Source organism: Ailuropoda melanoleuca, chromosome 2 (assembly GCF_002007445.2).
Source record: "Ailuropoda melanoleuca isolate Jingjing chromosome 2, ASM200744v2, whole genome shotgun sequence".
NCBI lineage: Eukaryota > Metazoa > Chordata > Mammalia > Carnivora > Ursidae > Ailuropoda > Ailuropoda melanoleuca.
Window position 1 is genome coordinate 177,116,223 of NC_048219.1, and position 15,446 is coordinate 177,131,668.

At 35.3% G+C, this 15,446-nt stretch overlaps 1 protein-coding gene across 1 annotated transcript in view; it reads left to right on the forward strand.

Moving 5' to 3' along the window:
* VWC2L (von Willebrand factor C domain containing 2 like) overlaps positions 1–15,446 on the forward strand; it is a 150,292-nt gene that overhangs the window by 4,011 nt on the left and 130,835 nt on the right. The window lies entirely within an intron of this gene.

Genomic DNA, 15,446 nt, shown 5'->3' on the forward strand with positions numbered 1-15,446 from the left:
CTAGTTTTCAGTGTGACTGAGAGAAGAATGTTCAGTTATTAGCACTAACCCAGCTTCCTTCTCTACAACAGTCAAATGCTGGAAGAAATCAATATGTGGAAAAAAGGTCTAAACAGATCACGATCAGAATATTCTATGTATTGGCATTTCATCGTATTCGGTCCATTCCAGGTTATGGGTTCAAACCAGTTGTAATTTACCCAAGAATACCAAATCACTTTAACTAGATTCCTAAGGACATGAAGGGAATTTTAATACCTATCGTATTCAACTTTCTTATGCATAAATGTTATTCTAGACTTTTCTCTTTCATGTATCATACTTTGTTGTACAATATTGAGAAGTAAAAGTTTGAAAGTCTAGTAAGATTATCATTATTTATATCAAATAATAGTTAACAGTATAGTACATTTATTAACAGCTTTATGGTCTCTAAAATATTGGATATATTTTGACATTATCTGTTTTCACTTTTAGAGTAATGAAAGTAAATGCAAGTACTCAACACAATTTGATACTAGACATGGTGCTAGAATCATGTCACTCTTCTCTAACATATATACTTATTGAGAGTAAAGTGCAAAGACACTGTAGTATAGCCTTAACCAAGCGAAAAAGTACACTGAATAAAATTTCTGAGATTTATATAATTTCATCATCAATATTTAATAAATAAGACTGATTATTTGAATTTAATCAGCTCACTACTAAAAATGCAACAGTTTTTCCTCTATTTATTGGATTTTTATTTTATTACAAAGGTAATATCTATTTCACCATGTCAAACAATAAGAGATATATAAAGAAAAAGTTAAGAAATACTTCACTCTAATTATATGTCCCTGTGATAGTCAATATACAACCTATTGATGTGCATAACTTTTCTACCTCTCTATGCCATGAAATTTTTTAATGTAATTTTCAAAAAAACAGAATGAAAGAAAACAGTTATCATTTTTTCACAAGGATTTAGAATTATAAAAGCTATAGAGATTATCTAGGGCTAGCTCATAACAATGAGGAACCAGATCCAAGAAAGTTTGTTACTTGTCCAAAACTGTCAAGTTATTTAAACTACCTCTAAATAGTGCCATTCTAATAACCCCTCAGAGAACCTGGGCTCAGGAGTCAGATAGATATGGATTCAAATCCCAAATTTATCACATATATGTAAGATTTTGAAAGGACTCCTCAAGTTTTTGAGCCATGGTGTCATTGGCTATAAAATGGCCATAATAATAATCACTTTTCTTGGGAGGAGATACTAGAAAGAGTTAACGAGATAATTTATGAAAAAAAAATAGCAGCCTTATGATAATTGGTACACCACAGATATTGACTAAATGGTCGTTCCCTTCCGCCTAAACTCTAATGTCCAGGGATTTACTCTAAGTTCATAATTCCTCTATGTCTTCACCTACATTTTATAATGGAAGCCATCTTTTAAAGTCACTCAGTTGAAAGAATTCCAATACTTTTTATAAATGTTCTACTTATCTATATGAACTATATATACCTAAGTAAATATCAGCCATAATATCATCTTGATTCTCTTCAAATTTAGCTTGCAAGAGACAAGTAACTAATTTCAAAAGACATATGGAACTTTCACATAATTATCTTAGCATGTTATTAAGAAGGTTTTATATATTTTTACATATAACATATTCTTCCAACAAACATTTGGGGGCTATTTGGTGTACAGGATACTGTAGATGTACATACACTGGAAAGTAAGATACCTGGAAGGCAAAATCTCCACTCACAAGGAAGACATGAACAATATGGAAAGAGAATGGAGGGGAAAAGCAGTTTAAAGTAAAGTATGTGATTGTGAAGCTCAACACTAAGGCATTGTGGTGTCAGAAGCATATCAACATGGTGTGAGGTGTGGTTAAACAAACTTTCTTTTTCTTCATCATGGTCAGAGTTGAGCCTTTTCTTAAGGAAGTAATTCAAATTGACCTGGACAGATTAAAATTCGAAAGAGGAAACTTCTTGAACAAGATCAGAGATTAGTATGAAATCTGCAAAGAGAGGAGGGAAATGGGATAACAGGAAGGTGGATGTTACTAGGATGCTATTATAATAAGAGGTAAATTTGTACGTGTTTTGGACAGTAGAGAGAACTTGAATACCAGGCCAAAATATTTAAATTCAGTCTAAACAATAACAAGGGATAAAATGCAGGTTGTACATAGAGATGACCTAGTTAAATGTGGTTTTTGAACAAGATTTTCTTGTAGCCAAGTATAGAATTGAATGGAGGTGAAGAAATGAATGGCTGAGGAGGTAGGGCTATTGCAGAAAACAGAGAATGAGATGACCAGCATGCATGAGGACAGTCTTCAAGAAAAAGATCTGAATTCCCTACTGTAGTCTCAATTCTACTCATTGACTTCTCCAAGTATCCAAACTCTAAGTGATTTCTCTTCCTTGCACATTTGCAATGCTGTCTTCCACTTTTTCACCATTGCATACCTGGTGTAAGTCCTACCAGGCTATTTCAAAACCCCACCTAAATCTCATCTCAACTGGACAGCCCTATTCTATGCTGCATCCTGGGTTGGGTCTCACACCTTTCCTCTATGTTCCCACAGCATGCTACACACACCATTGTAAACAGGAACAGAAATCATAACCAGATACTATCAAGACCTTCATGTGTATTACAACTTATTTCATTTCATAATAACACTGTGATGATGATACTTTAATTAGCACTGTTTTAAAGATAAGAAAACTGAAGCACCAAAGTGTAAGGCAGCTTGTCCAATATTACACAGCTCTGAAGTAGAACTAGGATTCATATCCAGGCAGCTTGACTACAGACTCTAAGCTCTTCACCATCTCTACTGCCTTGATCACACTGCAATAACAGAACGTGAAACTACCTGTCTCTCCCACTGGACAGTGGCCTCTTTGAGGCTAGGGACAGTGTTTTCTGCTGTTACAAGCCCAGCACCATGCAAACCACATAACAGGCATTCAATACATTTTTGATGAGTGACATAACATGTCAGATCTTAATTAAACCCACAGAATAAAAAAGTTAGAGTTCCTTTAAAATGCCTTGGTTTCTTCTTGTTTATGTGTTGATCTCTTCCTTTTAATTAAAGAAGCACTCAAAGTTCAGGTAAGGAGTACTCTTTGGATCCTTAAAGATGACACACGTTGTTCACTTCCATCTTGCTTTCTCCTCCTCCTCATTACCCCTTCCTAACCAAGGCTCATCTTGGATTCCATCTCTACACCAGTGTTACAGTGATCACACTGTGGGTTAAAACAGTTGTTCTGTCTCACTTTATAGAGTTGCAAAACATATGTCCCTTCTTAATCTTTTCTGATCACTATATTCAAATGTAAATTGATCCACATGTATCACCGGATGGGAAGAATAATGTTATTTGTAAAGATTTTTTTTTTAAACATTTATGGATTCAGGCTTTGAAAACGGATTTCTCTCTACTCTTTTTGAAAACTCTAAATTTTTCAGTGTTCTGGTAATATTGTATTAAGATAAAGGTCACTGTATAGTAGGTTCTCTCATCTTTCTTTTATGTGTAGCCAGGCAAAATGACACTAGAACCTACTTTTTAAGACATAAGGAGCATAAATAATAAATTACAGTAGCATTTCCTACAAGAGGAGAGTTGATTGGAAACATAGACCCGATAAGCTTTGGCTTGGTGGTTAACTGTCTCATGCTGAGTTTCCCAAAGGGAGAAATAATTTATTTTGCTCAGTAGTTTTATAACTCTCATTCAAAAAGAATTAGCCTTTTTGGATTTTTTTAATACTTTGAAACTTACACTGATTTATTTTAGGTCAGACACTGAAGGTTATACTACACGCAGCTGAAAAAGCCTTTGCATTAGCCTTTCACATTTTAAAGTGATTTTCTGAAGGCAGCACCCAGTGTCCCTAAGTCAGGATTTGGATTTGCCCATGGCCTGCCTTTCTCAGTGGGCACTGGCCTTTGTGCTTTTCCCACTCTAAGTGAAAGATAGTTGACCAGGTGGCTGATTTTTATTTTTAAAAGATTCAGTGTTCTGAATCATGTTCTCATGCTGCATATTTTCTACATATGTGGTCATTTTAAGAAAATATGTTTTCATGCTGGGGTAAGCTGCCTAGTGTTTGCCCTAGAATTTATATTTAATATTTAAATCTTGAAGAAAGCAGCAAAGTGGACAGAAAAGTAATCACTTGGAGTATTTTGACAAATCATCACACCCCATAACAAATGTCAATGCCAGTTAAGGTTTAGGATTGACTTGCCTTCAATGGGTATATTTGCAGGAAGACAAGATTTCCAGCTTTCTCACTAATCTGTGCCCCCATCAGGAAAGTGGAATATGGTAATATTAAATCTGTGAAAGTGTTTGGGTAGAAACGATTATTGAACTTAGGTTTGTGTGATTTGTTTGATGTTGGTTTGTTTTTAAATGCAAAAAGAATGAAAGGCAACATGTACCAGGAGCTAATGATCAAATATCTGAAAGAATAGGAAAAAATGGAAGCTTGAAGAAATCTCACTTGAGGGACTGAGTTAACACTTTACAGAAACACAATTCCCTGCGTCCCACCTACCCTCTGCCATTGGATCAGTTTCTATGAAAGGCACGGAAACTAAGATTTCTGCACTAAGCAAAGGGGTACAGAATGCATCTTTCCAGAGGTGTGAAGGTTTTATTTATTGTAATAACAGAGAAATAGGAAGGTTTTGAGAATATGAGTGGGATTTTTAAAGATGTTTTCCAAGAAAGGGTTGACAAATTCTCTACAAATGGTTAAAGGGGTCACCAGGGGCATTTGTACAATTCCATCCAAAGAAAGTCCTAGAAAACATCATAATTCCATACAACAAAGATAAGTGAGGATCATTGTTGAGAAGTTGAGAAGACTAATTGCGTGAGTGTTGACTTTGTAAAATACAGTTTGTTTTACAGAGTATCTTGTGGTTTTTAATGTTAAAATTGCCATTGAGTGAATTCAGGAATGGCTTCTCCTTTCAAGTTGCTACAAAATAACAAAAATTAAGTAATGCTAATCAGTAATGCCTGTTGCTTCTCTGAGGGTCAGCCCCAGCATGAAGAACAAAGTGGATATTCCCTACAGGGAATTCCCATCTTTGTAGGCAACTGTGGAACCTCTACTTAATTTGTATAATCTCTGACCAATTTCAGAGATTAGAAGTCAATTTTGTTAAAATGTAAATTTATAAAGTTCCTCTCACCCTTTCTCATTATTTTTATATTGTGCTCACTTGGCATTTTTTAACTCCATAGAACTGCACTAATTGGGAGCAGATCAGATTTTTTAAAATATTTTTTCAAAAGCTCAGAATAATTGGGAATCATCCTCTTTGAACACCTTTAACATGAGGGAGTAGAATTGTAAGAATAAATGGCTTCCATGTTAAACTCTGAATGGAGTAAAATAGTCTGTTTCCAGTCAGAAAAAGTCTCTTGCTTTAAATTTTAAGAGAATTAATGGTCAGCTAGCCCTTCGATAAGCTGTATGCGGGAATAGTTTTTTATGCTCACCCACTGATATTTATTGCTGTCCTTCATATTGCAAGATGCTGCTGTTAATGGTGATAACTGTGTGATAAGTATGACTACAGAGATTTGTGACTGGGCTTCTGTGCCCCGTGCACAGGGGGTGATCGGTATTTGATTTGCAGCCACATCTGAGATTTGCGGAGCTTGTCACTGTTAGTGATTACCTCAGACTTGAGGTCAGCCATCCGCTGTTTATAGACATTGCTGCCCACTCCTTCCTCTCCAACAGTGTAAGAAAATGAAACAAAAGAAAGACCTGGTAGTCTCCCTTTCAAACTTTCACTCCAATTGTACAAGAGTTTGGATATGTTTGACATTTGCCTGTTTTTAACGGGGGCTTTACTCATCAAAATACATAATCACTCGGTGGTATGATATTAACAAGCATAATTTTTTCTATTTTCCTCATCTTATTTCATAACTCAGGTCTACATATTATATGCTAATTGTGTAGATTATTCTAACATACATCATCTCAATGGAAGCTGTTCCATACATGCAGTAATTTCAGTGTGTGTGTGTGTGCGCGCGCGCGCGTTTGTGTGAGAAAGAAATCTGAGGAAGCAGGAATGTTCTTAGTTGAAGAAAATCTTATTGTAAGATTAGGTAAATCCTTTGTTTCTACTCCTCCTTATTCACCCTGACCATATTTTTGCTTAGTTTTCTTTTCCTACAACTTGATTTATACATCAGGCAATATGTTTTATGAAGGGCAGCACAAGAAAAACTTATTGGTTTATTTTTTTAGTTGTGCTTTGCCAAGCTTTCCAGGAAGAGCTTGAAACAAATAACTAAGAGACAGTTTGAAGCGATCAGTAGGTTGGCTTATCCAAGGTGTCTTTCTCAAAAATAGCCACTATTAATTGAGACTGGCTTATTTTAGAGTCTGTGCTTTGGATTTTATCATCACTGCTGATTAGCATCAGTAATTTCATCCCAACACACCATCCTTTGTGGATCCCCTTGCCTCCAGCCTGCTGTATCGCATATCACAATAAGGCCTTCTTTGCAAGGATTTAATGACACCATGAAAAGAGTGAATAAAGTACTAAAGTAACAAGAAAAATCATTCATCCCCAAAAAAGTTTTCAGATGATATTATTTTATGCCTGTAGAAAGCTATCTAAAGTGGAAAAAAGTCCTCTGAACACAACTCTTAATTTTCCCCCATAATGTCATGTGACCATAAACATATTTTTAATTGTTCTAACTACAGGATAGATACAACATCCTATATGTCTTACAAAAAATTAATAGCACTGAGAACTTGAAAATTATAATATTACATATCAGTTTGTAACTTAACAATTCTACCTGCTCAAAGTTTTGTTGTTGTTGTTGTTTTTTAATTAGCTGTTTGGGATTTTTCAATCCATTTGTTTTACTACTGACCTGTGACTATCGTTACTTCTTGGCATGAGGCTGGATTTCTAGTATGAGTTTGCTTGTATTTCTATTTATAAAGGCAATCATTATGGTTTCTTTTTTGTAATTCAGATCCTTCCTACTTTTAAGAGTTGACCATAGAATTTTAGATCTGAAAAAAAACTTTGAAATTATTTTGTCTAACGTCCTTATTTTACAGATGATAAAACAAAGGCCAGCTGAAATTTACTGAAAAGACCATAATGATATAGCTCATTATTTGCAAAAGCAGTATTAATACACTGCTTTCCTGTGGTGTTTTTTTTCCTACATTTTACTATCTTCAGGTTTAACAAGAAAATATCACTCATTTGCATCTTCCTTTCCAATAAATGTGTTGGATGCAAAGATTTATTTCAGCTAATTGTCTATAGAAATGTGATATCAGGACCTATCACCATGACAACCCAGAGTTACAAGCAGACAAGAACAATAAAATATTGGCATATCTAAAATCAGTCTCTGACATAGAGAGAGTACAATTTGCAAAAAAGAATCTAAGTTTGCAAAGGCTCTGTTAAAAAAGGGATCCTTTGTCTAAAAATTTAAACTTCTATAATTAAACCAAGTAATATAGGCCAAAATAAAATAAAATCCCATTAAATTAACAATACCTGTTTATTTTCATGGATACTACTTTATACTAGGAAGTAACAAAGCACCTAAATTAGCTGTTCTTGCCATATATTTGGTGATTTTAGGAACTGAGGATTCATGTTCTTGATGTCACTCTGCAAGCACTTGATGTCACTCTCATGATAGGGCAGAGATGGATTGTGAAAAATGGATGAGGTATGCAAAACTCTCTAGTTCCATGCCATTAGAACAAAGGACTATCCCTAAACTGGCGTATGATCAGTGTCATATCAGGAAGGAATGTTCCAGAAATTCAGATTCCTCGACCTCTCCCTAATTCTGATTGAAATTATTTAAATTTATGTGTTTCTAAAGTTTCCCAGATTATTTTAATGATCAGCTGGATTTGGGAATCACTGTCAGGATGAATGTAGCCTTTTTCAGACTCTATTCTAGGGAACACCAGCACTCTGTGATATTCATAGTAAGGATTTCTGATTTCTTTTCATGGTCAAGTAAACCTGAGAAATGATGTGTCCTTTAATGGCTCTTAGAAATGTGAAGTGCACGTTAGGATATTGACACTGCTTGAGCATTTTTAAAAGGTTTGTTTGAGAGTCAGTATGTATTATTCAACAGCGCTGAGCTTGACAGGGTGGTGAAAACTGGATTTTAGAGTCGGCTCTACACTTACCAGCCAAGTGACCTAGCTATGCATTACTTTACCTCTGTAGGTTTTAGTGTACACACCCCTCAAGGAGAGAGAATAGTAGAAGCCAATTGGCATACAATAAGGGGTTCATAAAAGCTACCTGACATTTTTACAACTATTACCACTAAGCTGTATTTAATACAGGATTTCACAAATTTATATGACAGAGGAACACTTTTTTTCTCAGAACACCTATTAACATCTTAAGGTTCACAAGAGTTCAATGAAACACAGTTTAAGAAATACTTTACTAATGATTCAAGATATTCTAATTTCTTTATTTGATTCTTACGGGCAGCTAATGATAAAAATCTATATGTCTCAGCTAATCTTTTTATCTTCTGGTTCTTTTTAAAGTTCCTAACATTTAAATTAATATGACTGTTTATGGTAGTTAATTTGTGTTTCGTAAAACAATTTAATCAAAAAATTAGTTATTCTTCATCATCACGCCAGTTACATATAACCAAAAATCTAAGAGATTGACAAGCTATCATCCATGAGCCAAGTCCAGCTCACCATCTGCTTTTGTAAGTAGAGTCTTATTGAAAAACAGCTATGCTTATTCATCCCTGTACTGTCTATGGTGGCTTTTAGGCTGCGGTGAAGAGCTGAGTAGTTGCCCCAGAGACCATAGGACTCATATGGGTCAAAAATATTTACTATCTGGTCTTCTACAGAAAAAGCTTGCCAACCCCTGATCTACGATAAAATTATTCTTCTCTTATTATTCTCTCAAACCGTGTTGTCATCATATCTTTCCAATCCGCATTCTTGAAGATTAAACATTCTTTGTATACTGATAGATATAGGTACAACTTCACTCGAAGGTGGTCTCAGGTCTCTCTTTTCACATACGTAACTTTAAAAAAGCATTAGATTCACCTATTTTAATTGTTGTTATACATACTTGACAACAATAATAAGCCATATACCTCTTTGCACACTTTCCTTCAAGTTGTACATCTTTGTTCTCTGCATTGATGAATACTAATTTAATAACTTCCCACTGAGAATTCTCAGATAAGACAGATAAGCAAAGATGATAAAAACTTCCATTATTTTGCTCTACCTTGTGCTCTCCTTTGGTAGTGTAACAAGTCAAATAGGTATTTTTAATTTGATGTAATAGATTTCATGTTGTAATAATAAATGAAAATATGTATACTGTTGCTTAGGTATTCAGTTCATTATTATAACTTTCCAAGTCAACTCACACAATCCATAGTTTGAGTTCATTAAATATTCTAAATATCACTGACATGTGGAGAAGTAGTAGGTTTTTTGGGGTTGTACCAAAATATATCAGACCTAAATCTGACCCTCAAAATGCTCCTAGTCTATCAAAAGGAATAATACATGTATCACCGATAGCAGGTGGCCTGTGATGACTGTACTAGGAACTTATATGAAGAAAGGGGGGAATTTCAGTCTGGAGGACTTAAGATATCTTAAGAGTGGGGATTTCAGCACACTGAAAGTATTTCAGACAAAACTGGAACATTGGCAAAAGTAAGTACAAAGCACATGCAGAGAAAAATGAGTTAACCCAATGACTTAAGCCAGAGCATAAGGTAAAGAGGAAACAAAACATGAGAGATCAGAGTGAGAAGGGGACACAGGTCCAGCTCATTAAGTGAATGCCATGTCAGGCGGAGGAGCTTTGGCCAAAGCCTGGGCTGAGTGGGAAGCCTCTAAGGGGCTCAGATCAGGTGGTGACACAACCAGATCTGTGCCTGAGGCAAACACCAAATAATAGCTGACAATTTTATAAAATATTTTGCATCTGTGCTCCCTCAAGAATTATTTAGTTCTAAGACATTTTTATCCTCGTTTTATAAATGAGAAGGAAAGGCTTCTAACTCTAGTGCTCCTCTCATTATACCTGACCACCTTCCACAAGTTCACTAAGGGCATTGTGCAAGACATGGTTGGGATGGCTTTGTTCTCATGTGTCTCCATGCTCTGTATTCTTCTATGGGTGTTCAATTATGAATCTGAAATATATTAAGTCCTGTATCTTTCTGGTGGAAATGCATACATGCTAAGACGATGAAAATTCTTTCTCTGTCTCATGTTTTACAGGGCTCAATTTCTTTCATTTTAAAAACTCCCATTTCTCTGAAGAAGTATGAATCTAAGGCACAGTCCTATCCATTAAAAATTAATAACAGCTGTGTTCTGAATGCAGTGAGAACTGCCCAGGAATATTTTTGCAAAGTTAGAGGGTTTTTGTAAATCTTTACATCAGTGAAATACAAATTTAAAAACAACAACAACCACCACCCATGGATTTTGATAATGATTTTTGCAGTCTTAGAAATACCATAGTCATCACAAAAACTTCTAGTGGTTACCAAATTAAATCATTTTTCTTTATAGTGAGAGAACAGCCACAGCTCTCTGGAACTCCATTTATTTTCACTGCATATTAGTTGTATTTCCCCTTCCTAAATATGACAGGGGGAAAAAATTAAAAGTATTCAGCCTAACTTTAATTTTCCCCAAACATTAAAAATAAAATCTAGGGGCGCCTGGGTGGCACAGCGGTTAAGCTCCTGCCTTCGGCTCAGGGCGTGATCCCGGCGTTATGGGATCGAGCCCCACATCAGGCTCCTCTTATGAGCCTGCCTCTTTCCTCTCCCACTCCCCCTGCTTGTGTTCCCTTTCTCGCTGGCTGTCTCTATCTCTGTTGAATAAATAAATAAAATCTTTAAAAAAAAAATCTAAAATAGCGAACCTTTGCTGAGATTTAGAAAGCTTCGTTAGGGAGAGAAAGGACAATCACAGAGAATCTTCCTTTTGTTAACGAGACTCTAGGACATTCACATTGAAGCTAGAAGATACCTAAATCAAGATTCAAAAAAAAAAAAAAATTAAAAAGTGAGCTGAAGTTACCCTGGTAAATATCTGTTTGGCCCAAGAATTTGATTAAAGATTGAAATTTCATCTCTGTAAATAAGAATCAAATATCTAAAAATGTTGCCCAATGTCATCCTCATCTAACCATAATATGAGTGCATACATTGCTACATTTTAGAGATGCAACCCAAATTGCTTTTAAAACTCTAAAAGATATATTCTTTACAAATCAATATCTCAAATAATTCATAATGGAAATGATCATGAAATAATTTAATAAAAATAATTTATAATCAATATATACCCTTGAGAAATACATGGCCATTGAAAATGGAAGAAGAGAAATAAGTAAATAAACAAACAAACACTGGTCAAGTTCAAAGCTAGGATGACAATGAAGGTCTAAACCAATACTACATAATTTATATATTACACAATTTCCTTTCAGTCTCCTAAGAATCCAGTGGCAAAATTAGAGCCCTATTAATATTATGTTGTTATTACCTCCACCTTACAAATGAGAAAACCCAGGTTCAAGTGGTTTAAGATAAAACAACAGTCTTTGATGGCAGAATTTAAGCTCCAAATGTGCTCATTCTACATTGTCATACTGCCGAATCGCACTGGGCGATAGCACTAGCCATTTATTTTTGAGAGAGAAAGAGTGAGTCGGGGAGGGGCAGAGAAAGAGAAAGAATCAGAGCATAGAGTCTGACTCAGGGCATGATCCCACCACCCTGAGATCATGACCTGAGCCGAAATCAATAGACACTTAACTGACTGAGCTACCCAGGTGCCCCAGCACTAGCCATTCTTACACAGTTTCAAAATTGTGACTGCTTCTGCTGTGCCTTGCACCAAAACAATATATACCAAAGTCAAAAGGCTTATCAAGACATTACTCAGTCAAGATTTTTCAAATTAAAATATACCTTCATTTTATTGCCCAGAAGCCATCTCAACATATTTTTGTGGAATGAGGTAAGCTATGAATTAAGCATCAAATAATGAAGTATACAATTCAGAAGGAAATTGCTGTTTGGACTTAAAATTGGAAATTAATATATTTTAATATTAGCACTTATAAAGCACTTCACTATATTAATTTTTAATTACTGCCTCTTCATAACATGTAAAAGTACAATGTTGTCCACAATGGAAAAGGAAGAAAAGATTTCAACTTTTAGTAAATGTTTGCCCAGAGAAATTCTGAGACAGTGGCAGAGAGAGACTTCTTAACAAACCATCTGATTGGCACTCCCGATACCAATGATTTGGTTGTTCCAGGCCTAGAACTTTCACCTCCTACACCCTGAAGAGCCCTGAGTCCGGTAACATCCCTGCAAGGCACCTCCTTTCAATGTTCCTCACAGGATAGGACTGATTCTTTCAGGTTGTAGAATTCTAACGGTGATGTATTCACCCCCACGCACACATGGCCCTGTTTTAATGCTACTGTAAATGACTGGGTTTTAACTGATATCAACAATCTGTTCTTTTCAGTGTCGACCGGAAAGTTTTGAAGCTATACAGTTGCTCATTTTTTTCCTATTGCATAAATAGGTGATAAGTAGAGCATTCTCAGTGTGGAGATATACAGGCTCTAGTCAAAGTATTCTGTTCACTCTGAAGGGCCTTTATTGTACCAAAGCCAAAAGTCAATCCAGCTTATCAGTGAGGAACTCAAGGCTGCTACTCTCCTAGGCTATTCAGGATAGGTGTGACACTTTATCAAAATCCTTACTTCATTGTGAATCCTCTAGCCTTCATCTGTACCTTTGGGTTCTCCTTTGAAAATTGTAGAAGCCACTAAAACATCCTTTCTTTTTTTTCTTAAATACATACTGATATTTCCTTAATAGGTATGCTTTGCCTATTTAAAAAAATATGTCTGTGACTGCAACTAAAGAAAGATATTTTTGCTTACATTCTCTTTATCTATAGTTTACTTTTCTGTATGCTATTCTTCATGTTTCAGAAAAAGCTACATTTTATTGCCATGAAATTCCTTGAAAATATTCAGGGAAAAAAATTGGTTCTATATAACATGAGTTTATGAGAATAGGCAGTATGTAATTGTAGAGGTGCCTGCTCTTAAAAAAATAAGCCAAAATATGTTTACATAGTTTTTTTTTAGGAAAAAATATTTTTTGAAGATTTATTGATTTGAGGAGGGGGAGGAGCAGAAGGAGAGAGAAACTTAAGCAGACTCAGTGCTGGGCATGGAGCCCTAAACAGGGCTTAATCTCACAACTCTGAGATCACGACCTGAGCCGAAACCAAGAGTGGGATGCTTAACTGACTGCCACCCAGGCGCCCCTAGAAAAAAATATTTTTAAGGAAAAAAATACATCATTAATATGATGTCACTGTTGTGTTGCACCTATAATGGTAAATTTCAAGACTGAACTTTTTTTGTACTTGGTAATTAGTAATTTTAGATTGGGTATTTCAACTGCTTTGCAACAGCCTTCTGTTATACATTAGGGTCAGAATAAATGCAAAGAAAAATAGAAAGATTAACTCCAATAATTCTGTCCTCCATTATAATAATACTACCAGTTATTTGTATAAAAAAATCATTTGTTTTATACAATCAAAATTTATTTCTATAGATATCCTAGCTCCTCTTCTAGATTGGCATTTATAAAGGGCAGTCTAGATGTATAGTTCATCTTGGTATATTTTATACACCTTATGTTATATATAATACACATTTAACAGAGTCAATAAATAATTTTTAAATTCATATATCTTATTTCTGAATTTCAGTTTATTGTATCTACATGGGCAAAATTATGTGTACTCTTTACAAACACCTGCCTAAAAATGTTTGTTTTCAAGAAACATAAAGTGGTTTTTGACACCCAACAAATAATATTCCAGAATGTATTATCAAAATACCAACTTCTCAGACAAAGCTGAACACCTATTGTTTAACTTGTTACTCAAATGATAACATCATATGCATTTGCTAACAAACTGAGGTTATTAAAAAAAAAAAATCTACGCATCCAGTTTTGTTTTTTTGCTTTTTTTAAAAGATTTTATATATTTGAGAGAGAGAGAGAAAGCATGAGAGAGAGAGAGAGAGATCATGAGCAGGGGGAAGGGATAGAGGGAGAAGCAGACTCCCCACTGAGCATGGAGGCCGATGCAGGATTCGATCCCAGGACTCTGGGATCATGACCTGAGCCAAAGGCAGACGTTTAACTGACTGAGACAACCAGGTGCCCTATTGCATCCAGTTTTCTATTTGCTTCAGTAGTATCAAAATTCTTAAAGAAACTCCAGCTCTGTTCATAATTTGATAAGACTTACCACCTCAGTGTTTCGAATGCACTCCAATCAATAGGGCAGATCACTGAAGAGGTCATTACAGTCCTATTTGATGCAGGACACTGAGAAGCATTTTAATCAGTGATGCAATGGACTTTCTTTCAGAGGACTGTGAATTTTGTTTAAAATCCATTGGCTCTATTGATTATTAGGTGACATCTGCCACATGCAAATTACTGGCTACAGGAGTGGCAATGGATGCTAAATACTCTTGTACTTGGTAATTTATTTTAATGAAGTGAACAGTGAGATTCCTGACAGGCATCAGCAACTTTGAAATAGTCTTCCAAATTTCTCATACAGTTTGAAAGTAATGAGATTTGTTCCATAAAGTGATAAAATTTATGCCATAAAGAGTACACCTTAAAGCAGTATCTTTTCTTTGGTAGAGATCAAATTTTAAATTGTTTAATGGGAAGTTTTTAGAAAAGCAATCTGAGCTATATTCTCTTTTGAGAATTTTTGCCAAAATTATCAAAGGAATGGAGCACCATATGGTATGTGAAGCCTAATATCACTTGGTCAGAAGGAAAGCCATCGATAGAGTGGTTAGTGTGCTAAAACTTGGCATTCAGAATATATCCCTTCCATGCAGGCCTCCATTGCTCCAGCCTTCAACAATGCTCACAGAAGGCTTTCTAGGAATCGAGCTTTATTCCTCAGGATAGTCAGGATGTCTTTTATTGGGCTTTGTGATCTAACTCATCCCTTAGGAAAATGGACTTGTTTAAAATCAGGATTGTTGTGTTTTGTTTTTCTGAAAAATAGTTTATAATATACTAAAATCATTTTGTTTAGGAAGCAACCATTCAACGTAACACAGATGATGAGACTAGCTTTTTCTCAGACCTTTTAGGAATTCCTCTGCATGCATTCTTACCCTAAATTTAGTTATCATGGTATTTGCTAGTGCAATAAGTCTGTAATTATCTACTGCGAGAAAGTCTAGTCAACGGAGTGCTTGA